The following is a 15,213-nucleotide window of genomic DNA, read 5'->3' on the forward strand; positions in this document are numbered from 1 at the left end:
CCTTTTTATGAGTAGAACCACCCTGTGGTGCCAGGAACTGGCTGATGTTGCTTTCCCCAAAGAGGCCACCACCACCACAACCACCCACCTCTCCCACTCCCACCCCCTCTCCCTGCACCCCCAACAGTTTCCAAAGCGGTATATTTGTTTGAAAGAGGGATGACCACAGGGGACTCCTACTTTTCCTTCATGAGCCTTTTACTTCATCACCCATTCCCATTCTGTCTGTATAATCCTCACCTGCAGTAAGACCACCTGCTATCCACATCATTCTCAGCATCATAGATGCTGCATTGAGTCCACTCACAGCTCCAGCTCTGAAAAGGAGTTACCCAGTAGTTGCAGCTGGACACATTTCTTGTACATGTAGTCATCAGCAACACTGGAAGTACCGCTTATTTTTCATATTGTTTAGAAGGAACTCTCCTCAGGTCTGAGGTCTCCTTTCATGACTTCTGTCCAGTTGAAACCAGTTATTTCCTTGAAGAGAATTTAATCGATCTAGGGACCTTCCTTCATTTCAAACATTTACTATAATTAAAATGCCCATGCATTTATTAAGCTAATATATTATTCTAGCTCCTTTTTATAAATATTTGACTTTAGTATTCACTTTTGGCAGTTGTCATTTAGAGCATGGCTTCATATCAGAAGTGATTATCCATCAAGCAACATGTTGCTGTATTCAGAATTATGATGTGCATTTTCAACATGTCTGTGAATTCATCATTAGCAAATCCCCTTCCAATCCAATATCAGTGAGCAGTTTGTGTTAGTGATCAAAGTCCAGTCTCTGTCTGCTTTCCCATTACTTTTTCCACAATTATTTCCTTGTCTTTGCTATGTTTTATTGATGAAAATGTGTTGCTGGAAAAGCACAGGTCAGGCAGCATCCAAGGAACAGGAGAATCGACGTTTCGGGCATAAGCCCTTCTTCAGGAATGCTTATGCCCGAAACGTTGATTCTCCTGTTCCTTGGATGCTGCCTGACCTGCTGCGCTTTTCCAGCAACACATTTTCAGCTCTTGATCTCCAGCATCTGCAGTCCTCACTTTCTCCTATGTTTTATTGATGACAAATAAAATATGGTTGCCAAATATACAAAATGTGTTTGGTTTCTTTATCTGATACCTTTAAATCAATTGGCTGTACCTCATTGAAATCTTCTGTTCAAGGTGCACTGGCAACATCGACCGTGACTTTGTTCTCCAGTATTTCTTACAAATCTTAGATTGATCACCTGGCTCTTCTGTGAGCTATTACACTCCTCAACCCTTTTTCTTGCATTCTTTACTAAAATCTTTAACTTTTTAAAGGACAATTGGCAAATTGATCATGTAATCTTAATACAGTTGACTTGCTGTCTTCTAAATTTCTAACCCATGCATGTCAATATTATTTCCTGAATTGTTTTAGTGGAGAGGTTATGTTCATTTAAAGAGTACAATGGTCTCTCAATTTTGTAAATTATAATTTCATAGATTTTCCAAACCCAATAGCTTTGTTGTTTTCTATAACCAAATTTTACCTGCCCTTCATAAACTATCTAATAACAGTATGTCACTGGATACTTCATCTATGCCAATAATATTACTGACTCCAGCCCTTTAAAAAAAAACTGGCAACAATTTAAAAAAATTTAATGTGTCATCGTCCCTAAATCGCAAACTGATAGAACTCTCAAATTCCTTAGCTTTATCCTGATTCTTGTTACTCCATATAGGTAGAATTTTCACTTGTCTATTCCACACACTGTAGATGTACATTCATTTTCACACAACTGAAAGACTCTGCCGCCAACACATTCATCAGTGGAATAATTCTTGTGACTGACACAATGCCCTCTCTTCAGTCTATATCTCTACCTTGTTCCTCTGAATCTTATATTTCAAGTTTAGGTTTGACTAGTTTATTGTATCATTTGGGACAGTTCATTAGATAATGGAACTTTGAATTAAATGTTGCTTGACTATATCCTGATTATTTCAATTTTGCAAATCCCAAATTTTCTTTGCTTCTCAAAATTATCATCAATGTTTCTGTCCTCATTTCTTTTCAGATACAATCCTCCTTTAATACTGTCACCTGCCAACCTGTATCGCAATAGTCTTCCTGACTTTTTAACATGTGTCCTTCATTTTTGGTTTGCCCTTTTGGGCTACAAACCCTACTGGAAAGGAATGTTTTCTTAAGAATTGCTTTTATGCTTCTGATACTTGTTCTAGCCATGTACCCATATTTTTAACTCTAGAAACCTGTTCATACTTGATACTTTGCACTGTCTTTGCAAGTTAATTGCCAGCGCAAATTGGCAAATATTCAAATGAAATTTCTGCAATCCTACATATTCTGAGGGATCACATATGTTTTGAATTCAATTCTTTAAAACTTTTCCTTTGTACAATCTTCAGTCTTTCTAAATTTGTCCAAATCTAACCACATCTCAAGTAGTCAATAAAACTCTTTTTGATAAATTTTGACTGGGAAAGTTAACAATCTGTCCAACCTTGTTCAAATTGTCAGGCTTCAATTCTGAAAAAAAACTTATCCTGCTTCCAAATGGCCATACCTTGTTTCCCCGTTGGTAAAGAAGAAATACAAGTCCACATGGTCAATTAATTCTTACACTAATCATAAGCCTCACTTTCAGAAAATAGGCATGAATAATCATAAGCCAAAATATTACATTTTGAATCAAACATGTTCTATCAATGTTATATGAAATAACTCCACCGAAGCCAGTGTCCCATCTCCAATCCATCCTTTATTTACATGTGCATAATACATGACACTGACCCAGCGATTATAGGTGAACAGAGCCCCTGACATTTCTGTTTATAATTGCCAGCCAGGACTCCTTTATTGCACCAAGTTAACATCTCCAATTAGGGAACTCATATTCCATGAGATCCACCGGGCTGACATCATTCCAATGACTACATTGTTCCCCCTCAAACTCCTGGCAGGTAGGTCTATTCTTCTTCCTGTAATTTCTGCTTGGGTGTTTTTGCAGCAAATCTGGTTCCTTAAACTCTGCCTCGTATAGTGATGGTGTGTATTGGACAGTAGCCCACCTCTTGCACCAGGGCGTCTCGGTCGGACCTCATCTTCTTCAGACATCAAGACTGTGACATCTGCCTTGTCTATCTCATTCTCAGAGGTTTCTTCGATGCCAGGTGGAGGGGGAGAACCCATAGGTTCTGACAGCTTACCAGATATTCTGAGGGGTCGCCTATGCTTTGCTCCTGCCCCATTTGCAAAGTTACAGCTTTTATGTTGTCAATGTCCTCGTTCAGGACTGCCTCACCTACCCGAACTTGATATCTCATGGGATCTGACCTTGCATCGACCATGCCTTTTACCCATGTAGGGCCATTCCCGTGGTTTTGACACCAAACATTGTCCCCTGAAGTAAACTGCCTCTCTCAGAGGAGTCTTTTTTCTGACACAGGCGTTCATGATGCTGTTTCACCCTCCCTCCAGGTGCAGGAAGATCATATTTAACCTGGTGCGGTGTCTTCTCCCCATTAGCAACTCTGCTGGAGCTGTACCTGTAATTGCTTGAGGGGTGGTCCTATAATTAAACAGATATCAAGAGAAAATGTAGGCTGTTTCTTTAAGCCTGCTTCAAATTTTGGATTGTTCTTTCTGACTGACCGTTGGATGATGGATGGTATAGAGCTGTCCTTTCATACCAAAAGACATTGGACTTGAGGAAATACTCAAATTCCCTGCTGGTAAATGATGACCTGTTATCTGTGACCAACACTTCTGGGAATCCATGTGTTGCAAAAGATGCTCGAAATCTTTCAATTGTCATCACCGTGTTTGACAAATGGACTCTATGCTGCCCATACACTTTGAATGGGCATCCATAATGGTTAAAAAAACATTCAGCCCATGAAAGGACCAGCATAGTCAATATGTAACCGAATCCAGGGTTGACTCAGCCATTCCCACAAATGTGGGGAACTGCTGGCAGTAATTTCTGTCCTGTTGGCATTCTGGGCACTGCCCCACCAATGCAGCTATGTTTGCATCCAGTCATGGCTACCAAACATGACTTCTCACCAACATCTTTATTTTGGACATCCCTGGATGATCCTGGTGAAGTTCATCCAGTATCTGGCAACAACCTTTAATTGGGACAATAAATTTTGCTCCCCATAATAATACACCATCCTCCAAGGTGATTTGGTCTCGTCTAGTCCTGAAGGATTTCAATTCTGGCTGTGATGGCCCTTTTATTTCCCATATCCCACCAGTTTTAGTTTTGCCAGGACTGGATCTTTTTGTGTCCATAGACTAATATCATCAGCAGTGACAGGTATATATACCAGTGGGAGGTTGCTCAAGGCACTTGGCTTCCCAGATAGTGTTCCAACTTGTAATTGTATGCACTCAGAATAAGAGGCCACCACTAAAACTGAACTGAAGCTATGGGCAGCACAGCCCTGTCCTCTTTAAATAACTCTAGCAGGGGTTTGCAGTCCGTTACTATGACAAGTTTACATCAGTAAAGGTATTGGTGGAACTTTCTCACACCAAAGATGACCACCAAATCTTCCTTCTCTATCAGGGCGTATCTTCATTTGGCATCAGCCAAAGTCCAGGAACATATGCTATTGGGTATTCCTCTACACTGGGCCAGTTGTGAGCCAACACTACTTTGATACCATATGGGAAGGAATACATGTCAGCATCACATCTCGCTTGGGATTGTAGTGTGCCAACATTTGATGATGATATTGATTAGATTCCCTACAGTGTAGAAACAGGCCCTTCGGCCCAAAAGGTCCATACCGACCCTCTGAAGAGTAACCCACCCAGACCAATTTCCCTCTGACTAATGCACCTAACACTATGGACAATTTATCATGGCCGATTCACCTAACCCGCACATCTTTGGACTGTGGGAGGAAACCGGAGCACCTGGAGGAAACCCCGCAGACGCAGGGAGAATGTGCAAACTCCACACAGACAGTTGCCAGAGGCTGGAATCGAACCTGGGACTCTGAGGCAGTAGTGCTAACCACTGAGCCACCGTGATATTGCTTCTTCACTTCCCTAAAGACTACATCTTGGCTACAAGATCCTTTCCAAGGCTGGCCTTTTTTCAATAATGCAAAAGTGCACAGACAGAGGCCAGATGACATATGAATCTTCTATAATAGTTCACTAATCCAAGAAAAGATCTAAACTCTGGTACGGACGTGGCAGATGGGGCATCTTTGATTGCCCTCACTTTATCTTCCAAACAAAGTAATGCAGTCCTGTCATCTCTGTAGCGTCTTGGAGAGCTGTTTAAACTCTACGTCCAAGTTTTCCAAATGATCTTTGTTCCTTTTCCCTATTATTAGCATGTCATCCAGATAAATGGTGAGCTGGGATAAACCTTGTAAAATGTTCTCCATCATCTGCTGGAAAATGACACAGGCTGATGACACCTAAAAAGGCTACCTTGTATATCACAAACCTCTACAGGTATTAATTGTAGCAGACCTCTGGTAACCTTCCTCTAATCGCAATTAAGGAATGTATGGCTCATGTCCAGCTTCATGAAGGACCGCCGTCCCCACCCCACTTAGTCAGCTGGTGTGGGTATACACTTACATTGACATACCCTGTAATTCATAAGCTCCACTTGGCGCATTTTCTAACAACAAAGCCAGTTGTTTCAATTCCAGTTGGACCTCAGTTAGTAGCCGCTTTTGCATGGTCACATCATTAATTCCACTCTCCTCACCTGAAATAAGTGCATGAAGGCCACTATCCTGTTACCAAGTCACCCTTTATTTACGTGTGCATAGTACATGACGCTGCCCCAGGTAGCACAGAGCTGGCTTCTAGAGTGAGCAGAACCATGACTCTCCTGTTCATTTTAAAAAATTTTGTTCAGCAATACAGTTTACAAAACAATTAACATTAACAGTTGAATACAGTGAAACAGCAATTTTACAAGGGAGTGGAGCGGCAAAGCCAGGCCCCAAATCTTACTGTTCAACCAGTTTTCAGGGAAATGAGGACAAACCTCAAATCCCACTTTTAGTCATCACAAAAGAAGCAATAACAAATACATACAAGACAGTGCATTTAAATAAGAAACAGGGGACTCTCCTGTTCATATCTGTAAGCCAGGACTCCCTGATTGAGCCAGGTTAACAGCCTCAATCCGGGAACTGTTATTCTGTGAGATCCACCTGGCTGACATAGTTACAATCACAACATTATACACTGTAAAATATCTGTTTAAGTCCAAGGCATTAGTGAGGAGTCCATTTCAGCTAATCATATCATAAAACTCTCACCCTGCTAATTAAGAGCTTCTTATATTTCTATAAGCAATTCAAACCTAATTAAGTCTTAATTAATGTTTCCATCACCTGTTCCCTTGTTCCATTAGGCCTTAGGCATCCCTTCAGTTCATATTAGATTGCAGGTGATTGCTGTTGACATGTTCTAGCAAAAGTGGAGGTAATTGGAATCAGGCAAGAAAACTCTTTATTGGTTGATGTTGTATCTCACACAAAAGGAAACTGGTTATGCTTGTTGGGAATCAATCATCCCAGACCCAGGACATCACTGAAGAGAAGCAATAGGACAATCTGCAGAAAACATGTGATTTATGGTCGACAGCCTTGCTCATTTCTGTGTTTTCAATTCACAAAATTAAACATTTGTTCTGGAATTTGATGTGGTCTTTACGCTGCTCTAATGATTTTTGCTCTCACATTCTGTGTACATTAGTGGCAACCTAGGAAGGTTTTTGATAGGTGTACATGTAAGGTTGGAGTACACAATGTCCTCAGTTAAAGTCTGTGTTGCGCTCCTGAAAATCACAACTTCAAGTGAAAAGACTGTTCGTGAAGCATTGATTTCTACAGGAGTCAATATTGAAACCAGAGTTTGATTGCATGGGGCCTTCCTTTCCAGGAAAAAAATTGATGCATGTCCCCTCTTAGTTGAAATATAGTACTTTAAGTGCCTAAAATATTCCATTAGTAAATGAAATATCTGTTAAAACAAAATTAATTTAGAAATATTAAAAGGAAAGAATCACATTCAAGTTACAATATCCCCAGTAGTGGATTTCCCCAGAATGAAGCTGTGGGGGTCACTATCTGGGATCTGCACGACGAACCTTTGCTCATTGATAACCTCCTGCTGAGGTTCTCTCTTATTTCTGGCCACTATCTGGTCATTTCTTTTTGGAGGTTCAAGGCATCATTTCCTGCTTACTTCTGGCATTGCGATGACTGATCATGTTACTGATTGGTGGGCTGCACCTTTTGATTACCTGCAGACTCTTGATTTTGTTTCCCCTCTTAATGACTGGTGATATTTGGATCATTGGTGAGTGTTATAACTCTTTCACTTATCTTTTTATCTCTCTCTCTCTCTCTCTTTGCCTCTCCCTCCCGGTGATAGTGGCCAACACCGTGACATAACTGTGGCAGATTGTGTTTTACAGCCAGTGGGAAGCTTGGAAGGAGCTGCTGGATTTTTATCAGACTAGAGACCAGATGGTGATGGCCACATTTCCAGGATAGTTTTGTAGCTCCTTTAGTTGTTCTGCCAGTCTGCCACAGATGCCATGGTTTTGGCCACACATTTGAGGGTAGGAGGTTGGTGGGTGTTCCTGCACTCAGTCGTTGCTTTGGAGCAGGGAAGGTAATGAAAGGGTGGACACAAGCTCAGGTAAGGTGACTTCATTGGATCTGTGCATGGCGGGAACCACACAGAGTGATACTTCGAAGCACTGACTGCTGTGCGACCAGGGCTAGCAGTGGCTTAATTAGGTGCTCCACAGCCTGTCAGGTGGGATCTCCCTAGTTCTGAACTAAGTAAGCATTGTAGCATAGGATGAGGATACAAGATAGATGGTGGAAGAGAGTGTGCCACAGATCCAAGATAGAGAGTAGGAGAGAGTGCGCCTCATGGAACCAGTTGGTTCAGTTATGTATAGTAGTGCAGTGAACAAATCTTGAAATGCTCAACAAGATTGCCAGACTTAATTTAATGATATTAAAGTGGAACAGTGCTAAATGGGGTAACATTAAATGTGGTCACCCTGAACTGTGAATGTGTGTCAAATTGTGAAGAATGAGAGATAAGTAAAGATATAATTTAACTGTACATAATGCAGAATGTGACAATAGCAGCAGGTAAAGATAGATTGAAAGGTCATAGCAATAGGCAAACAATATGTCTGAAAAAATGTCCAATTTCTATTTTCAATGGCGAATGGCCAATCATTGGAGAATGGGCAATTGCTTGGCATTCTAGCTTTATGCCTAATTATCAAGTTAAAAATCAATCCCATTATTTAACTGATTGTTGCAATGAAATGGATTTTGTAATAAAAGCTGAATGCTACTGAAAAAGTAGAAAGTTACTCTGTTGGTTACCAAATACTAATTTCACTTCTGAAACATATTTCAGACAGAAAAGATACTCCCAGATCTAAAGCTAGAAGATCAAGTACTGAAACATGTCATGAACCAGAAGGTAATGAAAATATGTGTATGTGGTAATGCTTGACCGTCTATCTCAATAGTAGTCTCACTATGTTCTAGTCAATGTAAGTATAGATGGAGGTATAACTCCATATCATTTATATGTGTTACTATTTGGATATTAGGGTTAAAAATCACAGAGCACCAGGTTATGGTCCAACAGATTTATTTGGAAGTACTAGCCTTCGGAGCGGTGCTTCTTCATCAGGTGGTTATGGAGTATAAGATCGTAAGACACAGAATTTACAGCAAAAGTTTACATTGTGATGCAACTAAAATTATGTATTGAAAGAGACCTGAATTGTGTGTTAAGTCTGTCATCTTTTAGAATGACCATATTGGTTTCAGTTCTTTCATATGTAAATCCCAGAACTTTTTTTAAAGTTACATTCTCAAGTGAACATTAACAATAGGTAAAAACAATCACTGCAGATGCTGGAAACCAGATTCTGGATTAGTGGTGCTGGAAGAGCACAGCATAGGTACCATGTCGGCTCAGATAATGCATTGAAGGTTTGAGGCTGTCTGTGCCCCAATGTTCAGACTGATTCTATTTCTAAAAAATGGATTTACAGAATCTTACATGGATTCATGCAGTTTCTCAAGGATGCCCTCATAAGAATGATGCTCAATTGATTGATGGCAAGTTCCAAAGTGCTACAGCAAGAAACTGTAATGACCTCCTCAGGAGACAAGACATGAGCTGCAATTGACAGGGTACCCTTCGTTGTCCAGAACTTCCCAGGAGCTGAAAAACTGACGTTGATGGCCCACAGCGCTTCATGGATGCCAAGTCTTGAGCTGCTAGATCTGGTTGAAGTCTGTCCCATTTAGCACAATGATAGTGCCACAAAACATGATGGAGGTTATTCTCAATGTGAAGGCAGGACTTCGTCTCCACGAGGACAGTGCAGTGGTCACTTTTACCCATACTGTCATGGACAGATGCTTCTGCAGTGGCAGATTAGTAAGGATGAGATCAAGTATGTTTCTCCCCCTTGTTGATTCCCTCACTACCTGCCGCAGATCCAGTCTAGCAGTTATATCCTTTAGGATCCGACCAGCTCAATCAGTAATGCTGCTGCCAAGCCACTCTTGACGGTGGACATTGAAATCCCCCATTAGAGTATATTTTGTGCCCTTGCCACCCTCAGTGCTTCCTCTAATTATTGTTTAACATAGAGGAGTACTGATTCATCAGCCAAAGGATGATGGTATCTAGTAAGCCCATGTTTACCCTGAAGCCATGAGACTTCATGGGGTCCGGAATCAGTCAAGGACTCCCAGGCAACATCCACCTGACTGTATACCACAGTGCTGCCACCTCTGCTGGGTCTGTCCTGCCGATGGGACAGGACATATCCAGGGATGGTAATAGTGGTTTCTGCGTGCTTCCATAAGAATAACTGTCAGGCTGTGGCTTGACTAGTGTGCGAGACAGCTTGCCCAATTTCGACACTAGCCCCCAGATGTTGGTTAGGAGGACTTTGCATGGTCCTTTGCTATTTGCATTTTTGCTGTTGTCTTTTCCGGTTCCAAGGTCGATGCCAGGTGGTCCACCTGGTTTCATTTCTTTGTTGTGACTTTCTAGCGATTGATACAACTGAGTGGCTTGCTAGGCCATTTCAGAGAGCAGTTGAGAGTCAACCACATTGCTATGGCTCTGGAGTCACATGTAGGCCAGACCAGGTAAGGATGACAGATTTCCTTTCTTAAAGGATATTAGTGAACCAGATGAGTTTTTCTGACAATTGACAGTGGTTTTATGGTCATTAGTTGACCCTTAATTCCAGTTTTTTAAAATTTGAATTCAAATTCCACCATCTGCCATGGTGGGTTTCGGACCCATGCCCCCAGAACATTATTCTGGGTTTCTGGATTAATAGTCAAGTGATAATACCACTTGGCCATCGCTTCCCCTTGTCGTGCAAATTGTAAGGGTGAGTTGATGCAGAGGAGATCAACGAGGATAATGTATGAAAAAACCTGTGATCTGCATCCTGATTAATTTCTATACCCCCTACCCTTGACCACAATAGCAAATCTTCAGACTCTCAGTGGACATCTGACGTGGTCTTGCGCTACTGTAGTGCCTGCTCCCAACTTAAGACAAGTTGTTTGACAAGTTGTATTGTAAAATATAATTTAGTATGTTTGTGTGGCCTAAAAAGGTAATTTAACATAAGGTTAGGGTATAACAGATGTGTGACAAATTGTGGGATATGAGAGGAAAGGGGGTAAAAATGAAACCATAGAATATGACAGTAGAAGATGAACATGGATTGCAATAAGGTAGCAATACGTAATTAGGAGGGAAAATTTTAAAATGCAGAACATCCTCACTGAAGGAAAAAGTGTTATACCTCACCCACTTGAGCACATCTTCATAAATTGAGCAGCCACATAGATACCATGATATTATTGGCAGCTGGCCTTTATACTCTAATCAAGAAGGGAAAACAATGGGATATAATCCTTTCTTCATTTGATTGGCCACAGATAAAGAGCATTCTGCTGTTCAGATACCTGTTTGAACCAAATCTTTATGCAAAGAGTTGAAGAATTGATTTTGCAATTGTGGAGCAGGTTTTCTTGGTGTTGAGGCTGGGGCAAAAGTTCTAAAAAATTCCAATTTTAATTTGCATTGATTGCATTAGTTGTACAATGGACAACCATTTGACATTGCTTATTTAATGCCTCATTGGCAAATTGTAATTTTGCCCCATTTGATGTAATTTGATTTACTGCAGTCACATGTACAGCGCCAGCCACAAAGTTGTACTTACTCTATGAATGCCTACAGAAACAGGTACTACCTAAACGTCTTAAATAGAAACCTCCCCATAACACTCCTCCAGCTAAAAGAATAGCAGAGCAAAACGGCTGCAGAGTGCTTAGAGAAATGTTTAATGATGCCCACAGAGGTGAATTCTTTGTAGAGATCAGGTACTAATTCCATACCCAGCCGCTGCCTAGGCTGTGTACTCTCCTGCAGCTCCTCGGCTCTTCTTGGGGTCTCCTTTACTACCTTAATTGATGTGACTGGCTTAGCTTCTTTTATTACATCTTTTCCCACAGTTCCTTTCTTTAATAATCAGTACTGTGACTTTATGTATCCCACTTTCTGGCAGTAAAAACACCTTTTCCCAGTACCGTTCTGAAACCACCAACACTGTAATTTTCTGTATCCCATTCCATTACAGTGAAAGCACCTAAAAGGTCTTTCAGCTCCTTTTCACTCTCTTGAGCTTCTTTAACGTGGTAAATTTCTATCAGTCTTCCCTACTTGTTCTTTCGTAGTGTAGAATCTACCTTTCTCCCAATGTCTATCCCTCACAGGATGAAATTCTGGCTGAAAGCTTGTCTTATGCACCAACATGTACTCATCTGCTAATTCTACTGCCCTTCTCACTTCCTGGCCTTTCTGTTCCTCCACGTTAATTCTTACCATCTCTGGAATTGAGTTTTTAAACTTCTCCAGCAGAATAATCACTCTTAGAGCTTCAAGGGTCCAATCTATTTTTAAAGCACACATCCATCTATCAAAATGGACAAAGTTTTAATTTTTTTGAACTCAACTTAAGTCTGACCTGGTTCCATCTTTATGTTTCTGATCCGCTGTCTATATGCTTCTGGTACCAATTCATAAGCACTTAAAATAGCCTGTTTAACCTCCTCATAATCTCTTGACCCCTCATCTGACAGCGTGGCAAATACCTCACTAGCTCTGCCTACTGGTTTAGTCTAAACTAACATTGCCCATAAATCCTCGGACCACTCCATCTGCCTAGCCAATCTTTCAAGTGGAATAAAGAAGGCTTCAACATCTTTCTCATCAAAATGTGGTAGTTTTGACATACTTATATCTATCACTACTTTCTCTTTCAATCTCCATCCTGTTAACTTGACTTTGCTGACAAAGTCACAACTTCTTAAGTTAAAATTCTCTCTCCTTGTCTCTCTCTTCCTTCTCTCTCCTCTCTCTCTCTTTCTCTTTGTTTATCTTCTAACTCCATTTTCCTCAATTGTAATTTAAGTTTTTCTACCTTTACTGCACTTGTCTGTTTCTGTGGGAAAAGATTTGCTAACCCACAATAGGCCCACAAAAGCAAATTGGCCAAATTGTACCAGGATACCCAGAATTCCCGAGCAGCTCACGAACTGGGTCAGATGGCACGCAGATAATGGAATACGCTTTCATGCTCCCATGGACATGACAAGAGGTCTCAAAACCCTAAGGACAGTTTTACAACCCAGCAACAGCAAAGCCACAGAAAGAATAGGACAGACAGACAGACACCACAGGACAATGGAAGCACCTCACCACTCCAGAAATACTTTAACACCTACCTGTGCAGATGAATGGAACCATGATACTGTCAGGATGTTGCATTGTGTGAAGGAACAGGACATTCATCTGATAAACTGCTTTCCAATTAGCACCCTTGCAACAAAATTACTCAATTTCCCGAAACATTGTATTTTCCCATTTCTTAATCAATGTCATTGTGCAGCATTACCATAAAACTGGTCTCATCCTCAGCTCTGAGAGGAGAAATCAAATTCTCTGTGCAGACTGTCAGTTCTGTGTCAGTTAGTCTGTTTTTTCCTCCAGCGATGTCGCTTGCAATAAACGGTTTGTCAATTTCACTCCGAGCTGTGTTTTGTGGACTCTAACCTACTGGGCAAATTTCTCTGACAGTTTGGCGTAGTCAGCAGGCCATTTTTTCTCTCTCAACAGGGTGAGCGAACCTTACATTTTAAATTTAACCCGATTGGTACCTGGCGGCCAGCCCTGCCCAGTGGGTCAGACCAGAGAAAGGCTGGATGACTGGAGGGTGGCCAGAGAAAGGCTGGATGACTGGAGGGTGGCCACAATTCTGATTTGCGGTGAATTGACTTCACCTACTGTAATTAAGAAATTGTTTAGTGACCCTGGCCTGGGGAGGAGGGCATTTGGTTCCTGAATTGCCGCCAGAACTTGGCCTGAGGAGGTAGTCTGGTAAGCGGCTAAATTAATTTTCACATTTTACTAATTGGCAGCCGGCGTCTCCTCCAGCAATATCACTTACAATAATCTGTTTGTCAATTTCACTCCGAGCTGTGTTTTGTGACCTCTAATCTACTGGGCAAATGTCTCCGACAGTTTCTCTAACACACCTGAGTGTTTGAGTAATTCTCTTATAATTTCAATTTTACTTTTGTTCTTGGTTACACTTAAATCCAAATTCTTTGCTAAATCTAAATCTAAAAGTATGGCCTTTCTTGGCAAATTTGAGCATCATCTTCAAATACCAGAACCTCTTCAGCAATTTTAAGAGCCATTTCTCTCACTTTTAATTTAATCAACCACAAGTCACTGATATTAAACAAATTGTCTCATCTACATTTTATTTAAAGATCTAGGATACTAAGCTGCAAGTGTTTAAATCTGCTGGGATTTTTTTTGTACCCCCAAATCTATTCAAATTTGTCTAAACCACTTCAAATCCCGGATGAGCCCCCAAACTGTTATGATACAAGTAAACTTCCCTGCTAATTTAAACCCAACACACAGAAAACATTCACTCCATGCTGTAATCTGTGAAAATTTGAGAGACCAAGAACTATGCTAAAAGTCACTATTTAAAGTAAAAATTAACACCTTTAATTGTTTTAAAGTCTTACAGAGAATAATTAACTAACAATTATTTACAACTCAGTTATCTAAATCTATCTTTTACTTTCCCTTCTACAATACTGGTCTGATAAAAACCCCCCCGATTAAGATTTACAAAAAAATTCAAATTTCAAAACCAGTCAGCTGTTGAATCTTCTCTTTGTAGCTTCTGCTGTCTTCTTTTCTTCTTCTTAGGGATTTCTGTTTCACGGGTCATTGATAGATAAAGATACCTTAAGAGAGCTATTCTCAAGTCAGTCTGCATATGTTGGTGGTTTGGCAGTTTAGATTAGATTACTTACAGTGTGGAAACAGGCCCTTCAGCCCAACAAGTCTAATTTTTTTTTCAGTTTCATATACCAAAGCATCGGATCGTCAAAATACTAAATTCAAACTTGATTAGAGATTAGTCTTTTGGGGCATAATTTAATCTGATTGGCTGAATTTGAAAGTGCGTTTGTCTCATAGCAACTCAGCCAGTGCTAGCTGTTCTGACCAAGCATGGCATTGCTGCCTTCTTCCAGACTCTCTGTGCCTCTCCAAGTCCTTGCTAGCTTTTCCACTCTCTTAAAAGGTACAGTACCCCTTACACCTTCCTAACAATGCAAGATATACAAGGACAGATAGTCATAAGAAAGGGAAAAAGGGTAAGAAGTGTAGAAACCTTGAATCATGTTAATTTCTATGGCCGCTACTCACAATGGCAAGATCCCATCTCAAGTGGTGACATGAAATGATTCTATCTTGGATGAGCAAGTTGCCTTATAAGGAAATAGTGAACAGGCAGAGCTTGCTTTTAGTGGAGTTTAGAAGAGTGAGTGGTGATTTGATTGAAATTCATAAGATCCTAAGTGATCTTGAAAAGATGAATTTGGAAAAGATGTTTACTTTTGTGGGTCAATCCAGAATAAGAGGGCAGTATTTTAAAATTAGCGGTCACCCTTACTGAATGGAGATGAGGGGAAGTTTTCTTTTCTCTAAAGGATGGTGCAACTTTGAAACATTGTTTTCTCAGGCAGTGGAGGAGGGGTCATTGAA

At 40.6% G+C, this 15,213-nt stretch overlaps 1 protein-coding gene across 1 annotated transcript in view; it reads left to right on the forward strand.

Moving 5' to 3' along the window:
* LOC140487662 (uncharacterized) overlaps nucleotides 1-15,213 on the forward strand; it is a 269,506-nt gene that overhangs the window by 70,618 nt on the left and 183,675 nt on the right. Inside the window, exon 7 of the mRNA XM_072586945.1 lies at nucleotides 8,443-8,508. The gene's annotated coding sequence lies outside the window, so the exon portion shown is untranslated. The remainder of the gene's footprint in view (nucleotides 1-8,442; nucleotides 8,509-15,213) is intronic.

Source organism: Chiloscyllium punctatum, chromosome 17, assembly GCF_047496795.1.
Source record: "Chiloscyllium punctatum isolate Juve2018m chromosome 17, sChiPun1.3, whole genome shotgun sequence".
Taxonomy (NCBI): Eukaryota; Metazoa; Chordata; class Chondrichthyes; order Orectolobiformes; family Hemiscylliidae; genus Chiloscyllium; species Chiloscyllium punctatum.